General features: G+C 43.6%; 1 protein-coding gene across 2 annotated transcripts in view; it reads left to right on the top strand.

Annotated features, from left to right (window-relative positions):
• LOC111952156 (guanine nucleotide-binding protein G(o) subunit alpha) overlaps positions 1-24374 on the top strand; it is a 156440-nt gene that overhangs the window by 55108 nt on the left and 76958 nt on the right. The window lies entirely within an intron of this gene.

Here is a 24374-nt window from a genome sequence, read left to right as displayed (position 1 = left end):
TTCTCTCTCTTTCTCTCTCCCTATCTCTCTGCTCCTTACTGGGCTGGCCAGCTGGCTCGCACCTCTTTAATCTGAAGTGTGAAGCTTTTATTGGAGCTGCTCTCTCAACAGCCAAGCAGCCACTCTCGCTCCTTCTGTCTCTCTCAATTCAATTTCAATTCAATTTCAATTCAAGGGCTTTGTTGTCATAGGAAACGTATGTTTACATTGCCAAAGCAAGTGAAATAGATAATAAACAAAAGTGAAATAAACAATTAAAAATGTACAGTAAACATTACACTTACAAAAGTTTCAAAAGTATAAAGACATATCAAATTTCATATTATGTATATATACAGTGTTGTAATGATTTGCAAATTTCCTTTTCTTGTGGCAACAGGTCACAAATCTTGCTGCTGTGATGGCACACTGTGGTATTTCACCCAATAGATATGGGAGTTTATCAAAATTGGATTTGTTTTCAAATTCTTTGTGGGTCTGTGTAATCTGAGGGAAATATGTGTCTCTAATATGGTCATAGATTTGTCAGGAGGTTAGGAAGTGCAGCTCAGTTTCCACCTCATTTTGTGGGCAGTGTGCACATAGCCTGTCTACTCTTAAAAGTCAGATCTGCCTTTGGCGGTCTTTCTCAATAGCAAGGCTATGCTTACTGAGTCTATATATAGTCAAAGATTTCCTTAATTTTGGGTCAGTCACAGTGGTCAGGTATTCTGCATTCTACTTTGCTTTGTTTTTTGGTAAATTCTTTTCAATGTGTCAAGTAATTCTCTTTTTGTTTTCTCGTGATTTGGTTGGTCTAATTGTGTTGCTGTCCTGGGGCTCTGTGGGGTGTGTTTGTGTTTGTGAACAGAGCCCCCGGACCAGCTTGCTTAGGGGACTCTTCTCTAGGTTTATTTCCCTGTAAGTGATGGCTTTGTTATGGAAGGTTTGGGAATTGCTTCCTTTTAGGTTGTTGTAGAATTTAACGGCTTTTTTCTGGATTTTGATAATTAGCGAGTATCAGCCTAATTATGATCTGCATGCATTATTTGGTGTTTTACGTTGTACACAGAGGATATTTTTTTGCAGAATTCTGCATGCAGTCTCAATTTGGTGTTTGTCACATTTTGTGAATTCTTGGTTGATGACCAGATCCCAGACCTCACAATCATAAAGGGCAATGGGTTGTATAACTGATTCAAGTATTTTTAGCCAGATCCTAATTGATATGTTGAATTTTATGTTCCTTTTGATGGCATAGAAGGCCCTTCTTGCCTTGTCTCTCAGATCGTTCGCAGCTTTGTGGAAGTTACCTGTGGCGCTGATGTTTAGGCCGAGGTATGTATAGTTTTTTGTGCGCTCTATGGCAACGGTGTCTAGATGGAATGGGAACTGGACCTTTTTTTGAACACCATTATTTTGTCTTACTGACATTTACTGTCAGGACCCAGGTCTGACAGAATCTGTGCAGAAGATCTAGGTGCTGCTGTAGGCCCTCCTTGGTTGGCCTCTCTCTCTCTCTCTCTCTCTCACTCTCTCTCTCTGCCTTTCCTTCTCTCCTCTTTTTTCCCCTCCTGCGATCCTCATCCTTTGCCTTTCTCTCTCTCCCGTCCTCTCACTAATCATCTCTGATTGTCTCCCTCCCTCATTAGTATCTCTCAACCTCTCCTTTCTCTGAGTCCAAGCCTGTTGCCATAGCTACCCTGTGTTTTGCCTTCCTCTCAACACATTCCGCAAGTCCGTGTCCAAAGGCAATGTCACTCACATGAAGGGAGAAACCACTCGAAAAAATCAGGCCTGAAACTGTGGAGAGGCAGGCCATGCAGTCACTCAGTGCTGCTTGACCAAGCGTACCTCATCCATCTATTTTGGCATTTATGCCACACCCACTCCTCTATGTATGCAGCCATGCCACACCCACTCCTCTATGTATGCAGCCATACCAGCCACACCCACTCCTCTATGTATGCAGCCATGTCACACCCACTCCTCTATGTATGCAGCCATGTCACACCCACTCCTCTATGTATGCACACATTCCACACCCACTCCTCTATGTATGCAGCCATGCCACACCCACTCCTCTATGTATGCACCCATGCCACACCCACTCCTCTATGTATGCACCCATGCCACACCCACGCCTCTATGTATGCAGCCATGCCACCACCCACGCCTCTTGTATGCAGCCATGACACACCCACTTCCTCTATGTATGCAGCCATGCCACACCCACTCCTCTATGTATGCAGCCATGCCACCACCCACTCCTCTATGTATGCAGCCATGACAACACCCACTCCTCTATGTATGCAGCCATGACACACCACTCCTCTATGTATCAGCCATGCCACACCCACTCATCTCATGTATGCAGCCATGCCACACCCACTCCTCTATGTATGCAGCCATGCCAGCCACACCCACTCCTCTATGTATGCAGCCATGCCAGCCACACTCACTCCTCTATGTATGCCACCATGCCACACCCACTCCTCTATGTATGCAGCCATGACACACCCACTCCTCTATGTAGCAGCCATGACACACCCACTCCTCTATGTATGCAGCCATGACACACCCACTCCTCTATGTATGCAGCCATGCCACACCCACTTCTCTATGTATGCAGTCATGACCACACCCACTCCTCTATGTATGCAGCCATGACACACCCACTCCTCTATTGCAGCCATACCAGCCAGACCCACCCTTTATGTATGCAGCCATGCCACACCCACTCCTCTATGTATGCAGCCATGACACCACCCACTCCTCTATGTATGCAGCCATGCCCACCCACTCATCTATGTATGCAGCCATGCCACACCCACTCCTCTATGTATGCAGCCATGACACACCCACTCCTCTATGTATGCAGCCATGCCACACACCACTCCTCTATGTATGCAGCCATGACACACCCACTCCTCTATGTATGCAGCCATGACACACCCACTCCTCTATGTATGCAGCCATGCCACACCCACTCCTCTATGTATGCAGCCATGACACACCCACTCCTCTATGTATGCAGCCATGCCACACCCACTCCTCTATGTATGCAGCCATTGACACACCCACTCCTCTATGTATGCAGCCATGACACACCCACTCCTCTATGTATGCAGCCATGACACACCCACTCCTCTATGTATGCAGCCATGTCACACCACATACTCTATTACGCAGCCATGACACACCCACTCCTCTATGTATGCAGCCATGACACACCCACTCCTCTATGTATGCAGCCATGCACACCCACTTCTCTATGTATGCAGTCATGACACACCCACTCCTCTATTGTATGCAGCCATGACACACCTACTCCTCTGTATGCAGCCCATTACCAGCCAGACCCACCCTTTTATGTATGCAGCCATGCCACACCCACTCCTCTATGTATGCAGCCATGCCACACCCACTCCTCTATGTATGCAGCCATGACACACACCCACTCCTCTATGTATGCAGCCATGACACACCCACTCCTCTATGTATGCAGCCATGACACACCCACTCCTCTATGTATGCAGCCATGCACACCCACTCATCTATGTATGCAGCCATGCCACACCCACTCCTCTATGTATGCAGCCATGACACACCCACTCCTCTATGTATGCAGCCATGCCACACCCACTCCTCTATGTATTGCAGCCATGACACACCCACTCCTCTATGTATGCAGCCATGCCACACCCACTCCTCTATGTATGCAGCCATGACACACCCACTCCTCTATGTATGCAGCCATGCCACACCCACTCCTCTATGTATGCAGCCATACATACTTGGATGTGTTTCGATCAGCATGATGTCATGATGTTCTGACTCTTGAGCCCACTGGGCACAGACGTCAGTTCAATGTCTAATTTTGATTTACATTAATTAACGTGAATTCAATGTGAAATCCACCAAAACTGTCACTGTGTCATTGGATTTAGGTTAAAAGTTGATGACTTTTTGCATATCCAATCAGTTTTCCACGTTGATTCAACGTTATCACATGACATTTTTTGGTTGAAATGACGTGGAAACAACGTTGATTCAACCACTTTTTGCCCAGTGGGCTGCCAGTTTGTCCTCTGCCCGCTCATTAGAGATTGTGGATAGCTCAAGTCCAATAGCTGGCAGAGCTCTCTCCATTGTTCTATCTTCCGGAGCTCTTCACTCTTTATGATCCATTTCCCTGTGCTCACCACACATAATAAAACCCCAATGAGCCAGCCTCCATCCATTTCCTCCTTGGCTCGCTGCCTCTGTCCAGCCAACTGACTCTGTCTCACATTCATCTCATCTCTGTTCTGGCTCTGCTCACTCAAGCAGCCATACTGGAGCATTCAAGACTGCAAATCTGCCCTGGAAGGTTTAGTTAAGGAGAGGCAAACCCCTATACTTTCACTCTGTATTCCTGGAGCGTGGTCTGCCTGGGTTGGTGGTAGTGGCCTGGTGCCGTGCCATGATAACCTAGTCAGAAAGCCAGTCTCTGGCACTGGTCACGACTGCTGGCCATCCGATGGCATCCATATGGCCTTTCATTTCACTGGCAACGGGGTTAACTTGACCAACACCCCCATCTGGGAGGCTCCAGACTGTGTGCTCCACATGCAAATATATGCAGAAGGGATCTGAAATAGACCTGGCAGCACTGACATTATAATAGGATCGGTTCTTGAATTGTGAGTTTGACTCAGAGAGAGTCACCATCTAAATAATTCCCCCAGTAGTTCTTCAGAGTCACTGACTCTGACTGAAACATGCAATTGCTCATGGCGCCATTTATTATCTTGTTTATACACTTTACCCTGTGGACAGGTGAACAGAAGGAGGAGAGGGAGAAGAGGCGGCCTCTCCAGTGAGGAGAGGGGGTGGCAGACGTCCCCAGTGGCTCATCCAGCCAGGGAGTCTGGGTGTCTGCTGTTGTTTTGGAGACGAGTGGTGTTGTGGTCTGGGGTGGAGGTCTGGAAGGGGGAGTGGTGTGATGGTTAAATTGTATAGTAAGATAAACTATAGTTTATTAGTCCATGTGAGATGGAAATGTGTCTTCTGCTTTTATCCCCCCTGCCGATATACACAGACGTACACACAAACACACATTGAAGAGATAGATTTATTTGATCATTTAAAGCACAATTCAACCACAGAAGTGGATAATGCATTTAAAGTCATTGGGCATGACACAAAAAAAGTTTGAAAATGTGTAAAAACATGAACAAACGACACAGTAGACCTAGTCTGATAGTTATACTGGGTAACAGATCTAATAATCATTCATACCTTTTTGAACATGTATAGCACTCCCTCTGCTACCTCTGGACACGACATGCAGTCCTTGGTGTAATACTTCCAAACAGATGAAACAAAAAGCCACATTATTTGAATCCAAAAGCTATCAAGTCAAAATATAGACTTTTCTCATCACGATCATGCAACTCTGAGTCAAGACCAGAGCATATAGTGATCAAACCTTAGAGCAGCCAACCCCCCCCCCACCCCCCCAAAAAAATAATGCAACAAAAAAACACTTACAAATAAATTAAAATATGTACAACATTTACAGAGGTCTCTGCCTAGGCTACCTTACGGCACAATGGGGTTGGAGAATCTGGAGCAGAATCCACCCTGCTCCCCACTGCCCCTGGATCCTGCTTGCCCTCTTGGCTGCTGACTTTTAGCTCCTGGCCCCTCCTTGCCATTGCCCCACTCCCCCGTGTTTTAGGTGGGTGGAGGGCAGAGTGGGTGCCATGCCTGGGGAGGCTGTCTATTCCCACATGTCACAGGGACACCCTGGTGCTGATAATGAGCTCACTCCTCATTAGAGGAAACAGCCACAGACACAGAGAGACAAAGGGTGAGGTAAAAACACACACACTGGCACACACACAACTCGCTCTGTCAGATCAACCCAATCCAGTCTTCATTTTGAGAGCAACTGCCTGCTCAGCCTGAAAGACGGCCCCCATATCTTTTGTATTTTGCAAACATATGTTTTATGTGCTATGTTTGTTATGAGAGCTGAGCTTTTCCGTTATCACCAATGCTTTGTTTGTGCATATACTGCAAAACCTGTCAAAATATAATTCCCTGGTATAGCCAGACTTTTGTCCCTCCCCTGGGAACACAGCCAATTTGTGTTTATTGGTTCATATATCACTGTTCTGTTGACATCCTGCCTCCTACTGAAAACCCATGCTTCGTGCCAATTGCATTGTAGGAGTTGAATTATTAGTCAAGTGTTCACCTGGAAAATGTCCTTCTGGTGTGAGTGCATGCCTGTGTGTGTGTGACAGACATGGGAGGCTATTGATGAGTGTGTGTGGTGCTTTGAAGGCCCTCTGTGGGAGTGAAAATAGTAGGGATGTAGCTATTCAACGTTACGCATCGGTCCCAGGTTRAAATGTTCACGATATGTTTACGGAGCCCAAACCGATCCAAATTAAGAACGCATTGGTTAGATGTCTTACGAATTGTTGGTTCACTAATGTTTCTTACTCATATTGTTTTATTCCGGAAATACCTCTTATCTGTTGTGACTGAAATGATGCGTCCTCTCCTTCAGTTCAGTAGCCCATCAAACTTTTAGGCAAGTAACTGCGTATGACTGTCAGATAGCAAGTGTGCACACAGTGCGGGAGCCAGCTGCTCACGCCAACAAGAGGCAGGCCTGACCCGTTCTAAGCTATTCGTACATCTGCACGGCACCTTCAGCATTCAGATGCTTGTAAAATGGCTTTCGCAATGTCAAATCATCGGCGTTATTAGTTGAGTGACAACCAACGTAATTTGCTGTGTCACTAGCTAGGTTTCCATCCAATTTGCGATAGATTTTCATGTGAATATTCAAAAATGTGTATACAACAATGGGCGCATTTTCCCAACAGATATGTGTTTCCATCAATCTGCGGTTAAATTCCTATGTACCAAATGAAAAATACAAGTTAAACGGGTTTCTACCATATTTTCAACGCTATTGATGGTTTTGTCACAAAAAGTGTTGCGTTATATAGTAAACGTCCCCACTCTGGTCTTGGCTCGTGCACTCTAGCCAACAGCTCACAGATACAATGCGGGTAGGCCACCTACATTATGAGATTGTTATGGATTAGAGCGATATTATTTTTATTTGTCAAACGGCAGCCAAGCATTGAGACCATGTCACCAGAATAAGACCCTCGATATTTAAAGAAGCATCAAACTCATCAAGTGCACTTTCACCACCCTGTGAAGTTCATCATATATTATTTCATCTGTAGCCTAATAAACTGCATGGTTTCCCGAGTCATAGTGGGAGGACCACACAACATACTCCAAGTTTACTTCGATATGATGGTTATTGTATCAATATTTGTGCATAAAGCCATTGCCGTTTCTTGCATAATTCATTTTACCGACACAAAAAGATCGCACCATGTCAAACGGCCAAATTGTCGGCATTTGTGAAATTGTACCAGCATATACTGTTTCCATCAGCCCGGTCATGACATCAGCCCGGTCCTCACAAATATATACATACACACATCAAATAAGCTACATCACATGTATAAAGACCCATATTAAGGGTTACCTCAGTAGTTGGTTGAGTGAAAATGTCCTTTCTGCTCCTTGACTGAATGAATTCTAAATGTCTGTTGTTGCTATCCTTGTGAAGCAATCTAGGTGTGCATTGGTCAGTCTGTTTTTCGGGGTTTTGTTTCACAATGTTCATTGTTATTAAAAATGTTGCTTCAAATGAATAAGTTCTGACAAAAAACTATGTCACCTTTTGCACACACTGCTTCAGAAGTGGATACTCTGTGTCTGACACAACATTCCAGAAATGGGTAACACCTGATCTTAGTTCACCTTGCAATGTGTCATTTGCCTGCAGCCTCACTATCTCACTCTCTATTCCAGCATGGTCAGGATAGAGGGCTGTGATGACTGGGGTCAGAGATGACACTGGCACATGAAAGGGGTTCTCAATGAAGTTGAAAAGTACTCCATCATATCCTTGTATCTTGACTCAAACTCCAACTTCAACTCTTCCAACACACGCACAAATGCATCATAGCTAAAATGTTGCAGTATGTCTGGGTTGGATGTGGTGACTGCTGAGTTTTTGGAAATTAACAAACTGTCTGTTAGGTATGAACAGTGTGGTGATTTTATTTTGAAATGCTGTGACCACACGCAGCATTTTGCCCAGAGTTTTAGCTTTCCCTTGGAGCTGGAGATTCACCGTGTTCAGGTGGCAGGTGATGTCAGTTAAAACAGCCAGCTTTAATATCCACTGTGGATCATCCAGCTCTGGCTCCTCTCTCCCCTTGCTTGCAACAAATTCACGGGTATGAGGGAGGAGAGAAAGAAATCTTTCCAGAACTCTGCCATGAGACAGCCATCTCACCTCATTATGAAATATCAAGTCGCCGTCTTCTGTCTGGTATTCCTCCAGAAACTCGCGGAATTGCCGGTGATTCAGTGCCCTCACAATAATAATGTTCACCACCCGCACCACTTGCTGCGTCACATTCTGTAAGTCACAGTCTTTGAATTTAGCCACAAGTGCTTCCTGATGAATGATAAAATGGAAAGTAACAAATTTGGGAATATCCTCTCCCTTTCTCATCAGGCCTATGAGTCCCTTCTCCTTCCCGCGCATGTTTGGGGCGCGTCAGTGCACACAGATACCAGATTTGACCAGTCAATATTATTATCAGCAAAACATGTAACAAGGGCTTTCAGAATATCCTCCTCGTGTTTGTCCCTGAAGGGGCAGTAAACATAAAAGTTCCTCTCTGAACAGCTAGTTTTGAGGGAAGCGGACACAAACACATAATTGGGCAATGTCACTTACATCACTGCTTTAGTCACACGCAATACTAAAGCATGGCGCCACGGATATGCTTATCGATGTCCTCGCCGATGTCTTCTATGCGTTTTGTTATGGTCGAGTCTGAGAGTTGCAGTCCCTTAATTTGCTTTAAAATAGCTTCCTTGTTTGTGAAATCAGCATACAATATTTCGGCTCAGGCCAAAAAACATTATTTGACAATCTCTGCGTCAGTGAAGGCCTTGTTTCTCGCGAGTATCCAAGCAATCTTATATGTTGCCTCGGTTGTTTTCTCTGCAACAGTGCTAGATCTGTCCATCATTGGTTGTTGTCCTTTGAGCTGTCCTTTGAGTTGAGCTATTTTGTTGTTTCTGAGGTTGCTTTGTGGCAGATATGTTTTGTCAAAGTGGGCATGGTGTGACTGGAAATGTTGCTCTAAATTTGCTCGTTTAAAAAAATAAGACAGTGATCTAGTCCCATCATGCAGTACAAAAAATACTTCTGTCCATTTCTCTTGGAACATTTCTGTGTTCTTCTTGAATCGACCTTATCCTTCTCTTAGCCACTGAAGCCATGTTAGCTACGTTAGATAGCTGCATTTCCCCGCCGCCATCTTCCTGATTTTTCCTGGTTCTCCGGTGATTGTATGTTCATAGCTGTCACGTTGTTCTCCAGCTCATTGTCAATAGATTTATGTTTCTTTTTTACAATAAATCGATCCATGTCGACCAGACTGCAAAATTTGCTAGTAGCAAACTGATATGTGTCGGTCGCTGTAGCTGAGCAGTTGTGTTCTATTTCGGCAAATGTTCTATTTCTGCCTTTCTGTTCAACAGCTGCCATCTATCTGCCATCCAGGGAACAATATATATATTCAATGAAGTGATTCAGGTCTGCTTTAAACACATTGAATTGAAATTGTATCATTGTTATGTATAATGAATGGAAAATAGGAAAATCACCGCGAGCCGCAAATGTACATATCTACCTCAAATACCTCGTACCCCTGCACATCGACCAGGTACTAGTACCCTGTGTAATAGCCAAGTTATTGTTTTCTCTACATTGTTGAGAAGGGCCCATAAATAAGCATTTCACTGTTATTCTACACCTGTTGTTTACGAAGCATGAGACAAAAAAAAATTGTATTTAAAATGAGATTTGACAGTAAGAGGGCCACTCAGTTTAGAGAAGTAATCTAAGACAGACCCAGCTCAGAGAGGCCCAGCTCCTGAACTCCAATTAGCAGCAGATATTAATTTAAAATAGAAAGAGAATGTGTTCATGCAAAAAAAAAAAGTGCATCGAATCGAATCGCATGAATTTGTTCCCCTATTCAGACCGAATTGCACCGAATCATTTCAAACTAAAAACGTATCGTTCCTGTAGTGTATCGGAGCCCATGTATCTAGATACTTATCGAATTATTCATGAAATGAGAAATGCACATCCCTAGAAAGCAGTATGGATTCTCTAACCAGGTAATGAAGGTCATTTTTTAAGAAAAAGCCCTCCACATTTTGAGGGAGCTCACGTTTGTTTTAAGTGTGTGGTGCAGCCTGCTCTAGTCCAGCAGAGGTGGGAACCTTTCATCTGTCCTTTCCCTCCCATCCTTCCCTTCTTCCCTCCCCTCTTCTCCCTTTCGCTCCTCTGCCTTCCCATTTCCTCCTCTCCTCCCCTCTACCCTTCTATCTTCTATCTGCCAGAGAAGGTTCTAGATGTCCACAGTAGCACACACACAGTCCCTAAATTGATCCAATAGTATTTTAATCAATCAGTCAATTATCAATCACCTCTGATGTTTAGAGCAGGTTCCTGCCTCCCACTGCTTTAAGATGTTTTATTTCCTATCAAATCGTCACACACAGTTTACAGCAGGTGTTAAAGGTGCAGTGGAATGCTTGTGCCATCTCCCTCAACAATGTTGTAAAATAATCAATAATAGCTATGAAAAGAGGGTTGAGAGGGAAATCCACAGATCCTCTAATATTCAGAATAGTTTCACCCAATGTATGGAGCTCAGCTAGCTAAGCCGGTGCTGCACAGACCCTCTGACTGAGACTAATAATATTCCTCCAGAGAATGACTGGTGTTGAGTTTCTGTATGGTCATCTGGTCCCTGGTGCTCCGACAACATCGAGTCGCTGTCAGTCGATACTTGTTAAAATGTAAAATCTTAAATTCTTACCATGTACCTATTTGTCATGTGTAAAGCCGGGCCGGTCTTTATTTGCTGAAATCAATGCTTGAAAAAAAAAGGTTGTCTTTTTTATTAACCCATCCACCCCCCCTCTTCGGAGGACAAATATGTTTTTGGTTTTTTAAAAGCTTTTCTGCTACATATACATACATTTTGCATACACATTTTACATACATGGTACTTTTATTTGAAGCAATTACAAAAAAAATATTCATTACCAAACATAACTTTAATCCCAACCCTCAGCCACCCCACCTATCACCATAGACCACCCTCGTTTGGTTACCATGCGCCAGATATTTTTCAATTGTGCTGTGATGTTTTACATAATCGTATAGTATCCACAGATTGTGAGCTAAAGATGAAAACCTTTCCTACGAGTATTATTATATTATTTATTGACTGACTATGGCTATCCAAATCGCCAAACACTGCTAAGTAAATGTTGTGATTTTTTAACCATTCCTGTACCTGTGACCAGAAACAAGCTACATAGGGGCAATACCAGAATAAATTATCTCTTGATTCTGTCTCTTCGCAGCAGAATCTTCAGAGCTGAGATTGTTGTATGCCCCATATATATAGCATTCTGTTGGTGGCAAGAATTGTATATAATAATTTAAATGGAAAAACTCTAAGTGTTGAATCAAGTGGTGTGTTTTTATACCAGTTCATAAACAATGTGCCATAGAATCTGAACATCGAAAATTTCCTCCCATTTATTTTGCTGCCAACATTTTTGTCCTCTAATGAAACTGGTATATTTGTCTATTTATGCTAATTCCTTTCAGCCAATTTGTATCTTTAATATATGGCAGGCAAACAAGTTCCCTACCTTCTTCCTTTTCCACTTGTGGTAATGCTATAATCAGTTGGTTGTAAGTTTGAATTGAGCAGACATTCCCATATATTTTCTATAGCTGCATATGTGACATAACTCCACCATATCTATTCATAATATAATTCATAAATATAATAAACATTTTWAAAAAAAATTCTCATAATTAACATTTTTTTTATTAATCAGTATATTTGAGCTTAACCATAACATTTGTTGTAATATTTGTTCTATCTTTTCTGGAGGATAAAACTGACATTTTAACCAGCTTCATACAGATTGGCTTGTTTAATTAAGAAAGAGCGATACTTTAAACAAAATGTAATTTTCAATTAGTCTGAAATTATCGTTTGTAATCTGTATGAAGGCAAAAACACAATTGTTTTACCTCTTAAGGATCTCTACGGATCGGTGTCCCATCCACGGGTTGGTTGATGGTTTCCCAGGACATAGACATATCAGATATTGGCAGAATGCTTACATTCTTGTTAATCTAACTGCACTGTCCAATTTACAGTAGCTAGTGAAAGAATACCATGCTATTGTTTGAGGGGAGTGCACAGTTATGAACTTGAAAAGTTATTAATAAACCAATTAGGCACATTTGGGCAGTCCTGATACAATTTTGAACAGAAATGCAATGGTTCATTGGATCAGTCTAAATCTTTGCACATACACTGCTGCCATCTAATGGCCAGAATCTAAATTGCACCTGGGCTGGAATAATACATTATGGCCGATCTCTTGCATTTCCAAGATGATGGTACAAAAAAACAAAAGAATGGTTGTTTTATTCATTAGTATTATCTTTTACCAGATCTAATGTGTTATATTCTCCTACATTCCTTTCACATTTCCACAAACTTCAAAGTGTTTCCTTTCAAAATGGTATCAAGAATATGCATATCCTTGCTTCAGGGCCTGAGCTACTGTCACGTTCGTTGAATGGAGGAGACCAAGGCGCAGCGTGATGTGAAAACATTATTCTATTTATTAACGAAGAAACACTAAACAAACGTGACGCTAAATATAAACAAGTGCAGACACAGGCAACTAACCATAGACAATAACCCACAAACTAAACTGGAAAATGGCAACCTAAATAGGATCCCCAATCAGAGACAACGATCAACAGCTGCCTCTGATTGGGAACCAATCCAGGCCACCATAGACCTACATATGCCTAGACTAACTACACACACCTAGACATACATAAACCCTATAGAATACCAAAACCCCATAGATATATAAAACCCCTAGACAAGACAAAAAACACACATGCCACCCTCGTCACACCCTGACCTAACCAAAATAATAAAGAAAACAAAGCTAACTAAGGTCAGGGCGTGACAGCTACAGGCAGTTAGATTTGGGTATGTCATTTTAGGTGAAAATTGAAAAAAATGGGTGGATCCTTAAGGATGAGCCTTTCTTAATAATCTACTAAAGAAACATTTGGTGTTTAAGTATAACTTATGTATGAGTGACCCCCCAAACTGATATTCATTATATAAATAGGCACGTTTAATTTTGTCTGGCTAAGCATTCCAAATAAAATGAAATATRTTTTGCTCATATGATTTAAAATATGAGTTGTCTGGAGTAGGCAGTGCTATTAGTAAGTAAGTAAACTGTGATAGGACCAAAGAGTTAATCAATGTGATTTTTCCATAACTAGACAAGTATTTACCTCTCCATGGTTGCAGAATCTTATCTATCTTAACTTTCTATTGAAATGGATTGTGATAAGTTCATTTATATTTTTTGAGATGTGAATACCAAGTATGTCTTCACCATCCGCCCATTTTATTGGTACTACAAGGTAGTGTAAACACTGTGTCTTTTAACGATCCAATACGTAATATGTTATTGTCATAATTAGAGTGTGCAAGAGTGTACAAAGCTGTCATCAAGGCAAAGGGTGGCTACTTTGAAGAATCTTAAATATAAAATATATTTAGATTTGTTTAACACTTTTTTTGTTTACTACATGATTCCATTTGTGTTATTTCATAGTTTTGATGTCTTCTTCACTATTATTCTACAATGTAGGAAATAGTAAAAACCCTTGAATGAGTAGGTGTGTGTCCCAACATTTGACTGCTACTGTATATCGCAAGACCAGTTCTTTATGTCCATTACATGCAAGACATATTTCATGTAGTCCTCATTATATCCTGTTCTATTCCGACAAAAAAGGTAGAAGGAAAAAGGAACATAGATTCTCACGGCCGCTAATGACTGCCAGTAAAAATGTGTCTTAGGCATAACACTACCCATAAAGGAATACCTAAGTTGAACTTACAATCGACTCTGACACAGCTATGGCACGATAGCCAAGAATACATGCAGTACTAACAATCCAGAGCGAGTAAATCTGTAAAACCAACCCTCTCTCCACCGATACACATTTAGTTTATAATCCAGGGTCGTTGCTCTATCACCTCGGTTGTTTTACACCTAGGTCTATATCATTAGGATCAATAATTTAAAAGGTAGTGTAAATAGCTTATATAGAAATATATAATATACCTCTCGCTTAGAGAAGTGCTTCCATAAGCCAGTTATTGTGTTGGTTCTACTGTTAACTTTAATCAGTTTATCCCAGTGTTAACCAGCCCGCCACACACTCATAGAGACAACAACCCTGTTGACAATACCTAAACATTTGCCAGTGTGTATCGGAACAATAATATTTCCTTTACATTTTTATTATTGAGATTTCTTTTTTTAAATGTAAAAGGATAATGACACCAATTATTTTAGGATCGTATAGGCCTACACCAATTGAGAACCTAGGCAGGTTTTTAATTCTAGAATCCTTTATCCTAACCCTACATTAGATCTATTCATATTTATTAAGTAATCAATGCTTTTTAACAAAACTTTCATCAAATACAACCACCGACCGTTACCTAGTTTCTGTTGCTCTAAAATGTCTCTAAAATGTAGATGACCCTACGTAATCAGATTCAATTGACACATGCACATTCACGCTGAGTTGCCATTTTACAACAACAGAAACAAGAAAACGTCTGTGGTTGTATTTGATGAAAGTTTTATTAAAAATAATACATTTCAGCAAACAAAGACAGGCCCGACTTTACACAGGACAAACATACTGTAGGTACACGGTAAGGGTTTAAGATGTAAAGAAAAAAAACAAGTAACGACTGACAGCTACTCGATGTAGTCGGAGCTCCAGTCCCCCTACACTCATCACCACTCTACTCCCTTGTACAGAAAAATGAAATAATGTTCTACCTTTATTTATCCAGGCAAGTCAATTAAGAATAAATTATTATGTACGATGACAGTGTGGCAATGCACTTGTACTTGGAGAGTTGCGATTTTCTCAGCTAGGTATCAGGCACCTTCAGTGATTTTCATGGGACTCTGCGAGTGATGATGCCATGGGGATTTTAATTGGAGGGACAAAAATAAAGCGGTCAGAGCAACAAACGGTACCTCGTCCAGATGGTCTTCTGAGTGTGTGTGTGTGTGTGTGTGTGTGTGTGTGTGTGTGTGTGTGTGTGTGTGTGTGTGTGTGTGTGTGTGTGTGTGTGTGTGTGTGTGTGTGTGTGTGTGTGTGTGTGTGTGCTGTCTCTTATACACATCTAGATGTGTATAAGAGACAGGTGTGTGTGTGTGTGTGTGTCATGGTACCACTGTAGTAACCACTCTATGAAATGGAGGGTGTGGTTTTGCTTCATTTAGGAAGAGTTTTCTCTCTCTCAGATGTCTGAGCAAGAGAGAGGGATAGAGGAAGGGAGAGAGGGAGAAGCACACAGCCAGCTTTAAAGAAAGAAATACCTTATTTCTGCAGCTGTTTGATATCTCCAGTAGACTCTGTAGAATATTCTCTGTTGGCCTCCCTTCTTCACAGAGACTTGCGCTATCACCAGGCAACCACCATCCCAGGCTTAGGCCTACATCTAACCGTGTCAACCAATCAGAGGGCAGGTGATTATTCACCTCTGTGGTATGGGGTTAATGTAAAGCAGGGGTGGGCAAACTTTTTGGCTTCAGGATTTCGAAATTCAACAGTGGGTCGCACAGATTTCTTTTTTTTTACCGATTTGTTAGTCAAAAACAATTTGCGTGCCAGAAAAAGGGCAGTTATTTGAAAATATATAAGTCAATTATGATTTTACGTACTTTTTATCTKGTTTTAAATGTTCAAGTGTGGCCGAGTTCAATCCGCTTGCGGGCCGGATGTGGCCGTAGTTTGCCCACCTCTGATGTAGAGCCTTTGTGATGGGAATGATGGAGAAGGAATTACTGTAAAGGTTACCTCTAATTCATTCAACATTGGATTGCTTCCATCATTGGAGGCCTTTTGAATCTTTTCATTTTGTTTGGCCTTTCGGAATTGTATCGATACTTTGACTTCAAGTCTCTTTTGCCAATTGGCCTGGACCCTTTGCTGCCGACACGAAGCCCCGCCGATCCATCACGACTGGTCTGCCGACGTAACCGTTTGAGGGGTTTTCAACAGCCTCTCCCGTTGCGACGTCCCCCTGAGGCCCATCTGCTAGCCTGCTATCCCCGGCCTGCTAGCTGTCTGAATCGCCGTGTCTCCAGCTCGCCTAGCTACTCACTGGACCCTATGATCACTCGGCTACACATGCCTGTCCCTAATGTCATTATGCCTTGTCTATTGCTGTTTTGGTTAGTGAGTATTGTCTTATTTCACTAGAGCCTCCAGCCCTGCTCAATATGCCTTAGCTAGCCCTTTTGTTCCACCCCCCACTCATGCAGTGACTTCACCTGGCTTAAATGGTGCCTCTAGAGACAAAACCTCTCTCATCGTCACTCAATGCCTAGGTTTACCTCCACTGTACTCACATCCTACCATACCCTTGTCTGTACATTATGCCTTAACTATTCTTCCGTGCCCAGAAATCTGCTCCTTTTACTCTCTGTTCCGAATGGACTAGATGACCAGTTCTTATAGCCTTTAGACGTACCCTTATCCTACTCCTCCTCTGTTCCTCTGGTGATGTAGAGGTTTAACCCAGGCTCTTTGCCCCCAGCATCACTCCCATTTCCCAGGCGCTCTCATTTGTTGACTTCTGTAACCGTAAAAGCCTTGGTTTCATGCATATTAACATTAGAAGCTTTCTCCCTATAAGTTTGTTTTATTCACTGCTTTAGCACACTCTGCCAACCCGGATGTCCTAGCCGTGTCTGAATCCTGGCTTAGGAAGGCCACCAAAAATACGGAAATTTCCATCCCTAACTATAACATTTTCCGACAAGATAGAACTCCCAAAGGGGGCGGAGTTGCAATCTACTGCAGAGATAGCCTGCAGAGTTCTGTCATACTATCCAGGTCTGTGCCCAAACAATTTGAGCTTCTACTTTTCCACCTTTCCAGAAACAAGTCTCTCACCGTTGCTGCTTGCTATAGACCCCCCTCAGCCCCCAGCTGTGCCATGGACACCATATGTGAATTGATTGCCTCCCATCTATCTTCAGAGTTCATACTGTTAGGTGACCTAAACTGGCACATGCTTAACACCCTGGCCGTCCTACAATCTAAACTAGATGCCCTCAATCTCACACAAATTATCAAGGAACCTACCAGGTACAACCCTAAATCCGTAACCATGGGCACCCTCTTAGATATCATCCTGACCAACTTGCCCTCTAAATACACCTCTGCTGTCTTCAACCAGGATCTCAGCAATCACTGCCTCATTGCCTGCGTGCATAATGGGTCCGCGGTCAAACGACCACCCCTCATCACTGTCAAACGCTCCTTAAAACACTTCAGCAGCAGGCCTTTCTAATCGACCTGGCCCGGGTATCCTGGAAGGATATTGACCTCATCCCGTCAGTAGAGGATGCCTGGTTGCTCTTCAAAAGTGCTTTCCTCTCCATCTTAAATAAGCATGCCCCATTCAAAAAATTTGAACTAAGAACAGATATAGCCCTTGGTTCACCCCAGACTTGACCTCCCTTGACCAGCACAAAAACATCCTGTGGCGTTCTGCATTATCATCAAATAGCCCCCGCGATATACAACTTTTCAGGGAAGTCAGGAACCAATATACACAGTCAGTTAGAAAAGCAAAGGCTAGCATTTTCAAACAGAAATTTGTTTCCTGTAGCACTAATTCCAAAAAGTTATGGGACACTGTAAAGTCCATGGAGAATAGGAGCACCTCCTCCCAGCTGCCCACTGCACTGAGGATAGGAAACACTTTCACCACCGATAAATCTACGATAATCGATCATTTCAATAAGCATCTTTCTACGGCTGGCCATGCTTTCCACCTGGCTACCCCTACCCCGGCCAACATCTCAGCACCCTCTGCAGCAACTTGCCCAAGCCCCCCCCCCCCCCCCCCCCCCCCCCCCCCCCCCCCCCCCCCCCCACCACACCCCCACCCCCCCCAGCAGCCCCCCCCCCACCCCCCCCCCCCCCCCCCCGCTTCTCCACCCAAATCCAGACAGCTGATGTTCTGAAAGAGCTGCAAAATCTGGATCCCTACAAATCAGCTGGGCTAGACAATCTGGACCCTCTCTTTCTAAAATTATCTGCCGAAATTGTTGCAACCCCTATTACTTGGAAAGCTGCCACGGTCATCCCCCTCTTCAAAGGGGAAGACACTCTAGACCCAAACTGTTACAGACCTATATCCATCCGGCCCTGCCTTTCTAAAATCTTTGAAAGCCAAGTTAACAAACAGATCACCGACCATTTCAAATCCCACCGTACCTTCTCCACTATGCAATCTGGTTTCCGGGCTGGTCATGGGTGCACCTCAGCCACGCTCAAGGTCCTAAACGATATCATAACCGCCATCAATAAAAGACAGTACTGTGCAGCTGTATTCATCGACATGGCCAAGGCTTTCGACTGTCAATGACCGCATTCTTATCGGCAGACTCAAGAGAATTGGCTTCTCAAATGACTGCCTCGCCTGGTTCACCAACTACTTCTCAGATAGAGTTCAGTGTGTCAAATCGGAGGGCCTGTTGTCCGGACCTCTGGCAGTCTCTATGGGGGTGCCACAGGGTTCAATTCTCAGGCCAACTCTTTTTTCTGTATACATCAAAGATGTCGCTCTTGCTGCTGGTGATTCTCTGATCCACCTCTACGCAGACGACACCATTCTGTATACATCTGACCCTTCTTTGGAAACTGTGCTAATAAACCTCCAAACGAGCTTCAACGCCATACAACTCTCCTTCCGTGGCCTCCAACTACTCTTAAATGCTAGTAAAACAAAGTACATGCTCTTCAACCGATTACTGCAACGCACCCTCCCGCCCGACTAGCATCACTACTCTGGAAGGTTCTGACCTAGAATATGTGGACAACTACAAATACCAAGGTGTCTGGTTAGACTGTAAACTCTCCTTCCAGACTCACATCAAGCATCTCCAATCCAAAATTACATCTAGAATCGGCTTCCTATTTCGCCACAACGCCTCGTTCACTCATGCTGCCAAACATACCCTCGTAACACTGACTATCCTACCCATCCTTGACTTTGGCGATGTCATTTACAAAATAGCCTCCAGCACTCTACTCAGCAAACTGGATGTAGTCTATCACAGTGCCATCCGTTTTGTCACCAAAGCCCCATATACTACCCACCACTGCGATCTGTATACTCTTGTTGGCTGGCCCTCACTACATATTCGTCGCCAAACCCACTGGCTCCAGGTCATCTATAAGTCTCTGCTAGGTAAAGCCCCGCTTTCAGCTCGCTGGTCACCATAGCAACACCCACATGTAGCACGCGCTCCAGCAGGTATATTTCACTGGTCATCCCCAAAGCCAACACTTACTTTGGCCGCCTTTCATTCCAGTTCTCTGCTGCCAATGACTGGAACGAATTGCAAAAATCACTGAAGCTGGAGTCTTATATCTCCCTCTCTAACTTTAAGCATCAGCTGTTAGAGCAGCTTACCGATTACTGTACCTGTACACAGCCAATCTGTAAATAGCACACCCAACTTCCTCATCCCCATATTATTACTTACCCTCTTGCTCTTTTGCACCCCAGTATCTCTACTTGCAGATCATCATCTGCACATCTCTCACTCCAGTGTTAATGCTAAATTCTAATTATTTCACCTCCATGGCCTATTCATTGCCTACCTCCCTACTCCTCTACATTTGCACACACTGTACATTTTTCTATTGTGTTATTGACCGTACGTTTGTTTATGTGAACTCTGTGTTTTTGTTTTTGTCGCACTGCTTTGCTTTATCTTGGCCAGGTTGCAGTTGTAAATGAGAACTTGTTCTCAACTGTCCTACCTGGTTAAATAAAGGTGAAATATAATTTTTTAAATAAAAAAAACAGTGTAAGAGCTTTGCAATGTAGCGTTAGCTTGCGCTTGTCGTCTGTACCTGCCAGTATTTTTCATCCTATAGATTGTTCTCCAACTTCTTTTAAAAAAGTGAGCCAACATGTTTTCAGGACTTTTATTTCCATGACTGATCAAAACTAATTTTCTCGTGCTCTCTCGTCTCTCTGCATTAGACATACAGTGAACAATATGTTTAGGACATCAAATCACAATAAAATCGCAGTATCGAATCGTAATACATAGAATCTTGAGAATCGTGAGATTTGCAATCCATAGCTTATCGGCACCTAAGTATCGTGATAATATCGTATCGTGAGGTCCCTGGCAATTCCCAGCCCTAGTGGTAGACGAGACCAGGGTCTTTCTTCAATCCTTCCCCAGGCTAACAAACGTTCTGCATTAAATTATTATCCCTGGTCACCCCTAGTGCCTCTGATCTGGCGGACTCACTAAACGCAAATGCTTCATTTGTAAATTATGTTTAAGTGTTTGAGTGTTCCCCTGGCAATCTGTAAATTTAAAAAACAAGAAAATGGTGACGTCTGGTTTGCTTAATATAAGGAATGAAAAGATTTATACTTTTAATTTTGATACTTAAGTATATTTTAGCAATTACATGTACTTTTGATACTTATGTATATTTAAAACCAAATATGTTTAGACTTTTACTCAAGTAATATCTTACTGGGTGACTTTTTTTTACTTGAGTCATTTTCTATTAAGGTATCTTTACTTTTACTAAAGTATGACAATTGGGTACTTTTTCCACCACTGCACAGATACCTTGCAAATAAGAAAAAAACCTTCATTACCTTCATCAGTCAGCAGCACCTTGGCTGTGGTTGTGGTGTTATTAACTCAGGTGTAGCTGAAGGCCATGGACAGTCTGGGCCATAGTTCTGCTCCTGTGTGTCTGCTGAGTGTCTGCGTCGTGACAGGTTTGGAGTGTTGGGTTGTGGTGGGTTCAGCCCTCATTCAGAAATCAATGTGCACTTATCCTGTAAGAACAACCCCCTCCGGCTGGAGGCCAGCTTGAGTTGAATCAACTCTGACTTGTTTTTTAGGATTATTCTTTGGAGCTGCCTGAGAGACATCTTTGTCTTTGTTGCCAGGAACAACCACTCACATCATATGATCTACTCATGAAAAGTACATCCCAAGCCAATGTGGACATTCCTGCTAAAAACAGACCCCTGATGCTTTGCTCCTGTCTCTCCTTGTTTGTCAGACACAATCACAAGGTGGTGAAATTAGCTGGAGTTCACAGAGGAGAAACAGGAGGTGTTTTTTTTGGAGAGGAGATGAGAGGAAGGGAAGTTTTGGTGCCGCAGATGGTGGATGTTCTGCTCTGCTCTACATCACTCTAAATGTTTATGTGAGCCACAGTCACTCTCCACACCTTATAAGGAGGGGTATGCAAAGCTCCAAACCCTCTCAGTACAGTAACTCAGCCCACTGTAAATCAAGCCCTTTTTCACCACTGCTTTCAGCAAGGTGAGGAGCAGTATTGTAATGCAGTGGATGTTTTATTTGGGTGGTACTACGGTGCTCATTGCATGGTGATGGAAATGCCATACAAAAAAATATCACATCCGACATGGTCTAATAAGATAACTTTGGGTGAATTGCTCATATTTTCTCTAGTGTGTATTCTCAACGTCCCCCACAGAATTGTTTGGTGTCCATTTGTGATTTAAAGGTCCAATCAGCAAATAGAAGCATCTAGAGAAATTGCTTAATTAGGCTGGATCTTGTTTAGCACAGATTCTGTTTGTTTGTTGTGTTTGTTGTGACTGTGTTAGGTTTTAGTTAAGCTAGGCACGTTTCCCTTAAGGCACGTTTTCCTTATTGGGTTAAATGTGGAAGACACATTTCAGTTGAATGCGTTTAGTTGTACAACTGACTAGGTATCCCCCTTTCCATTTCCCTCCCCCTTTCCTCCTTTGACTGCTTATCTCAGATCTCTCCCCCAGGTGATGGATTCCATTCATTAGCCACCTTGGCCTTCATGTCCATGTGATTGGTTCCCTGTGTTCAGGGTCTCTGAGCCTCTCCTGTGTTTATTGCATGCCATCTATCAGTCATGTGTCCTGAGTGAGCTGAAGAGCTGCATCCTAATGGACAGCAGAGCGATGGGATGAGGGAGGAGAGGAGGTAGACTGTGGGAGGGGGRGGCAGAGTAGAGCGGGGGTGTGGCCTAACTGTCAGACACCGCCTGTTTTCCTTCTTATCTCAGTTGGTTCTTTTTTATTTCCTTGTTTACTCTGTGGCGGTGGGTTTGTTGGAGGCAGTGCTGTGGCTCAGTCTCTGAAGAGCTCTCCCATGGCTCAGTGGGCTCACAGCTCAGTCAAACCATTAGACAAGATTCATCATCACCTTTAGAGGACCCAGTCAGAGAGGATCTGGCTGTGGAAGTGTGACTGTCCAGCAAACAGGGGACGTCCTAAGGATGTCCAGGGGACAACCTCTTGACATTCCAGGGACGTCCTAATGACACATTTTTGTTTGCAGGATGTACACCTCAGCTCCTCTCCTCAGCAAATAGATGGGCCCGTATCCACTAAGTATCTCAGAGTAGGAGTGCTGATCTAGGATTGTATCCATATAATCTAAGTCATTATGATCTAAAAAGCAAAACTGATCCTAGATCAGCACTCCTACTCTGAGACGCTTTGTGGATCAAGGCCCAACTCTGTTCACCACATCACTACTATTGGGATCTCTCTGTCACCACATCACTACTGCTGGGACCTCTCTCACCACATCACTATTGCTGGGACCTCTCGTCACCACATCACTACTGCTGGGGCCTCTCGTCACCACATTCACTACTGCTGGGACCTCTCTGTCACCACATCACTACTGCTGGGACCTCTCTGTCACCACTACTGCTGGACCTGAACTGCTGGGACCTCTCTGTCACACATCACTACTGCTGGGACTCTCTGTCACCACATCACTACTGCTGGGATCTTCTCTGTCACCACATCACTACTGCTGGGACCTCTCTGTCACCACATCACTACTGCTGGGACCTCTCTGTCACCACATCACTACTGCTGGGGCCTCTGGGTGATCAGGAGGAGGAGGAGACACTTCCTGGCACTCCTTCCTTCACCCTGTCACTCATTAGACTGGAAATTTTAAGGACTTTCCAAATGATCCACATTATCATGAGTTATTAAAGTGCCGCAGGCGCCAACCCACTATGGAGTTGTAGTGTATAGTAGTGCCGCAGGCGCCAACCCACTATGGAGTTGTAGTGTATAGTAGTGCCGCANTATAGTAGTGGCCAAGCTTTAAGGTTGGTCCAGATCTATACAGAACATGATACCCTCATTATTTATTCAATGTCTCTGGCTCTGAACAGTCGATGTAGCAAATCAGACGTGGTCAGTTCTAGTATTCTGGTCATTCATAGAAGGCATGCACACAGCATCTCCGGTTTGTATCCCATGTCTGTTTCATATGTGTGGTGGGGTCTTGACGTCAGTGTGTTAGTGTATGTCAGGTCAGATACCTATGGGGAATAACATGCCATCAGGGATGGTCGTAGTTGACGACAGTCAGGGAAGGATGAACATTGCTCTCTCCCATGAGACATGGAGCTCAGAACCCAATTGGCCATTCCTCTGAAGAGTAAGGGCTTTGGTTGGGCTGCGGCATGCGTCCCAGAATTAAGTGTGCCCGGGGAACAGTACCTCATCACACAACTCTGATCCGCACAATGCTGCTGACTGGCTCTGTCATATCAAGGAGGTCAGGGGGAAACAGAGCTGTCTGCTGAACTGGATTAATCTCTCTAAAAAACAGCTGAGCCTCCATGGCTCCCACTGTTAACCAGAGCTGACAGGACAAGGGGGCCACAGTGCTCTCTCAATGGATCTACACGCTCGGCTCCACACACTGGGGACTATAGGGCCCCGCTTCTGTCTCCCTCAGCCCCAGCCATGAGAAGCCATGAGACACACAGAGAGGAGAGTTACAGAGAGGGACAGAGGAGGGGGGGTGAGAGAAGATGAGAGCAAGCAGAGGAAGACAGTGAAGGGAGAGAGAGGGAAAGAGATGATGGATGAGAGAGAAACGAGAGAGAACAATACAGTGCAGAAGACTAGAGAGCAAAACAGAGATGGATCATTGTGATCTCTTAAGTGCCTCACTGTTTGTTGTTTGTTGTTTGTTGTGTGTGTGTGTGTGTGTGTGTGTGT

The sequence above is a fragment of the Salvelinus sp. IW2-2015 genome, linkage group LG26 (genome assembly GCF_002910315.2).
Source record: "Salvelinus sp. IW2-2015 linkage group LG26, ASM291031v2, whole genome shotgun sequence".
Lineage (NCBI taxonomy): Eukaryota > Metazoa > Chordata > Actinopteri > Salmoniformes > Salmonidae > Salvelinus > Salvelinus sp. IW2-2015.
This window is presented reverse-complemented; position numbering and strand designations above follow the sequence as displayed.